The sequence below is a fragment of the Arachis ipaensis genome, chromosome B01 (assembly GCF_000816755.2).
Source record: "Arachis ipaensis cultivar K30076 chromosome B01, Araip1.1, whole genome shotgun sequence".
Classification (NCBI taxonomy): domain Eukaryota; kingdom Viridiplantae; phylum Streptophyta; class Magnoliopsida; order Fabales; family Fabaceae; genus Arachis; species Arachis ipaensis.
Window position 1 is genome coordinate 67,265,969 of NC_029785.2, and position 4,728 is coordinate 67,270,696.

The window sequence follows — 4,728 nt, forward strand, 5'->3', positions numbered from 1 at the left end:
TTTTTTAAGAATAAATCTATTTTTTAATAAAAAATACTAGACAACCAAATTTTTTAACCAAATCCAACCAAATCAAATTTATATACATTTACATTTTCTGGTTCATGTTCTTTATCATCATTATAGTTATCATCATCATCACCATTTCCTTCTCTACCACCACCTCTTCCTCCTCCCTCCACCTCTTCTTCATCTTCTTCCTCTTCTTCTTCACCATCTTTTTTTCTAGTTTGATTTTTTCTCCTCTTCTTTAACCTCTTCCTCTTTTTCCTTCATTATCATCAAGTTTATATACGCATGTTTACATTTTGGTTCATGTTCTTCTTCTTCCTCCTCTTCCACCTTCATTATCATCATTTTCTCGTTTGATTTTTTTCTCCTTTTCTTTAACCTCCTCCTACTCCTTCTCCTTCATTATCATCATTGACATTATCATCGTCGTCATCATCATCATCATCATCGTCATTATCATCATCTTCTCCTTAACACAAAAATTTTAGGTTAATGACACAAGAAATATGTTGAAAATGACACAAGAAATTTTTAGAGAAATACAAATTCAAAATTTTAATTCATTCAACACTACAACAAAACAGCATTTTGGCGACGGCTTTTTTTAATGCTTGGTGACACTTTTCACGGTCACTAAATAGTTTTGCGACGGTTAAAAAAAGCGTCACAGATTTGAGCGTTGCCAGCTGACATAGTGATGGTTTTAGACTACCGTTGGTAAGGAGTGCCGCTAAGTTATTTGTGACGGTTTTCAAAGTATAAAATCGTCACTAATTTGTAACACTTGTAAATGTGTTTTTTATACTGTATTTCGCGACGTTTTGAAACTGTCGTTAAATTACTAAATTTTGTGACATTTTTTTTTTTAATATTTCATGACTATTTTAAACCGTCACAATATTTAGAAACTATTTGAAGCCGTCACTAAGTTACTAGTTCTTATGACCGTTTTTAGGCATATTTAGTGACTATTTAAACCGTCACAATATTTTTAGTGACAGTTTTTCGATTTAAAACCGTTACTAAGTTACTTATTCTTGTGACAGTTTTTTCCTGTATTTAGTGACTGTCATATTCTCTCCAACATCAAAGCTTTCTTTTATTAAATATTGTAAAAAATATTTCTATTCTAAATAATAATTTATATGTGTCTATCAACAAAATAATAAATAGCATTATATTTCAACAAATTTAAACTCAATCCCACAAGTTTTATAAAAATAGCAACAATGTATTTCAAAAGTTGAATTCTACAAGTTTTACATAGTCATAATCCATAAAATATAAATTCAAAAAATCTCAACTTAATCCAAACATGTAAAGCTAACAATTGTACTTGTAACTTATTCCTCAACTTTTCTCCGCAACTTCGCTTCACCTTCAACCTCAATAGTATTCAACTTCAGCAATTACTTCAGAAGCAACTCTTCAACACAAGAAACTCTCTCTTGTCCTCTTCAACAATTTCTTGTGATCCCGTGTTACTGAAAACCCAAATAAGACAAATCATGCATCAATGAACAATATTCTATATGAACAAACTAATATTATAATAATATTAATACTACCTGCTGTTGTTACCCACACTCCGTTATTAAGTGATTAACCTTTGGTTCTAATTTCCACAGCTCATAGTAAATTTTCCTAATATCACATACATTAACATCACTTGTAGATGGTTTATGATTGCAATAACTCGATTACTCAAATACTTTATAATACCAGAAATCCAAACCAGTAAGGAATAATGCTTTATTATGTACCTCTTTTTAAATTATAGGGATAAATATAGCCACCGCTGCTGAGGAGATAAAAAAAACCCCAGATTAACACGTTAAAAAAATTCCTTCAAACTCAATAAAACTAACACCCCATGATTCCAATTTCTTAGAATAACTAATGCATAATCTACAGTCAAGTTTAAAAGTTGAGAAAAGCCTAACCTTTATAAGTGAATTTCTGATTATTGAGCTAAGCCTTGAAGATGAAAGTGAAAACAAACCCCCAAATTTCCAACATTCTTTGTATTGTTGAGTAAGTCTTGAACCTACTCCAACAACCTCCAGGCGTAACCACCACCTGTCATAAAAATTCACATGTTCATCTCACGTGTAAAAAATCTTCGAAATTCTCTTTTCTATACTATGTCCTAGTTGCTATTACTACTGCCACCATCAGTTACCACAAGTAAAGCAAATCTACACACACTGACCACTATCTCTACTTTTTCATCATATCAGTTTCGTCTAATTACCTTTGTTTTATTAATTACTTATTTTGTTTAGTGCTACCAGAATATGGTTTTGTATCTCGTAACATTGGCATAGGCATCTTAGATTTCTCTACCACAAAAGCCTGTAAAAAAAAAGTATCAACTACATGATGAGGCTGCCACATGGTAAATTTTGCAGCAAGAGCAACGCTTAGACCATTAAAATTGTGTTATTCACTATGAACTCAGTAAATTTTAGAATATTAAGTGCCTTAACAAACTTGACAGGTTCAAATGAAGACTCAAACAAACGAGAATCTAATTATGTCAAGAGTAAGAATGAACCCAAGCTCAATAGGAAAATTGACTAACAGTTCATAGAGAAGAATCAATGAATCAAAACTCAATGATAACAATTCACTAATAAACCAATCACAATAAAGCTACTCCTATTTATACTCTTAATTTTATATTTCTGTATCATATGCAATGTTAATTCCATTGTTGATGATGAAACAATATTAACAAATTTTGCATGGAATTAAAATGGAAAAGAAACTGACCTCACTCATTTCGAATTTTCCCCCGGGCTTTGTAGTAATTCTACCAAGCATTTGACCAAGCACGGCATCGTATTATGGATCTCTTTCTTCCAGAACATTCTCCAAGTTAACTTTAGAGCCACCATCTTAAACAAACACAACCACCACCAATGCCATCAAACAGCACCATTAACGATCACAAATTCACAGTTTTCAAAGTCAAAATCCACAATTAAAAAGAAAAAGGTATAATAATAATAATAATAATAATAATACGATTTTCTAAGTAAGGAACGAAATGAGCTAAAAATTTTCGGGAACCACAAAACCTTTAAAGTAACTTATCGGCGTTTAGTGTGTCTTGTGGTTGTGCGGCGGTCTTGGAAACATCCACCTTCTGTGGGGGCGGTGGATCGACGACCTTCTTAGGTTTGGGAATAATGACTTCGGATGAAGTTCGTATTCTTCCAGATGCTCGATGAAATGCCTGACCCATTTCTTTCACTCTCTCTTGCCACTTCAAATGCACTTTCCTTTTTGTCTCGGCTCTTAAGCTTTCCAATTGCGACTATTTGTTTAATTTATTGATCTACATGGGCACAAGCAACTCAATTTGATCTGCATTACATACATTCCAATCAAGAAAAATGAAATTAGAACTTATATAGGAATCACGAAAATTATTGAATTGTCATAATATTGCATCTTTTCTGTATCACATAGGAGTAGTCCAAGTTTGAAGTAAAATTCACAATCATTTTAAAGAAATGATGAAGTTGTAGAATAAAGAAGCTAATTACCTTGTCAGAAAATACTTCATCAAAATGCACCCAATATACACTATTAACAAAAGCCAGACCTTCAACTATATATAAACAGTTAAATGCTGAAAAGAACAACAATTATTTTACTATACATGGAACTCAAAATGCCAGTAGAAATACCAGGTGCAGGAAACATTATTATTAAATATGATCTCAATTAAAACTTGAAACACTTGAGCAGTATCACCAAGAGAATATCTCATTCATAGAGAATTTATGACCAAAGTTTAAGAAAGTACCAAAGGTTACCACAGAGTTAGTGTATATATATTGTATTACATTAAGTTCTTGCCACTTGACAAGTTGAAACAACGAAAAACACATAATTGTTAATTATATTCAAACAAGTGGGATTCATTATACCAATGCCTCAAATAATTTTCATAAAAATATACATATGCAAAGTGATATAAATAAAACCAACAAATCAGGTAAATGCACACTACAACAAATATGGCCTTTAGCAACGCCAAATTTTTCAACGCCTTAAAATCGTTCTCTTAGATAGTTTTAGACAACAGTTTTTTATAGTGTTACTATTGAATTCAATTTTTCATTATTTTCTAGCAACAAATTAAAACCGTTCTCTTTGACTATTTTAAAGAACGGTTTTATAACCGTTACCATGATTTGTTTTTAAGCAACAGTTTTTGCTTGTTGTTTAAATAATTGTACAAAAGAAACGCATAAAAATCGTTGCCAAAATGCTACACTCTAAAATCGTTCTATTAGATGGTCTTAGACTACGGTTTTTACATTGTTACTGTTGAAGTTCAATTTTTTATTACGTTATAGCAACGAAATAAAACGGTTCTCTTTGACTATTTTAAAGAACGATTTTATAACTATTACAACAATTATTTATCAAACAACAATTTTTTAACATTAATTAAATAATTATAAAAATTAAAAAATACCAATAAAAATAATATTAAATAATCATATAAATTAAAACTATTTTTTCTATAAATATATAACAAATATTATTTTACAAAAAAATAAAATTAAAATAAATTTACAATAAATATTATATATTTTTGTTATAAATATATAAAAAATATTATTTTTAGAAAAAATAAAGTTAAAATAAATTTATAATAAATATTAGATATTTTTGTTATAAATATATAACGTAACA

General features: G+C 30.0%; 1 long non-coding RNA gene across 4 annotated transcripts; it reads right to left on the reverse strand.

Moving 5' to 3' along the window:
* LOC107618320 lies at positions 1,207-3,883 on the reverse strand. Of its 4 annotated transcripts, XR_002362080.1 has the most exons (8): positions 3,711-3,883; positions 3,567-3,631; positions 3,096-3,384; positions 2,788-2,912; positions 1,956-2,091; positions 1,776-1,813; positions 1,581-1,656; positions 1,207-1,496 (listed from the first exon to the last, which is right to left on the reverse strand). It is a non-coding gene; the product is annotated as an uncharacterized LOC107618320 (long non-coding RNA). The 4 variants fall into 4 exon arrangements; XR_002362079.1 differs by having other exon boundaries at positions 1,776-1,810; positions 3,567-3,881; XR_002362078.1 differs by having other exon boundaries at positions 3,567-3,881.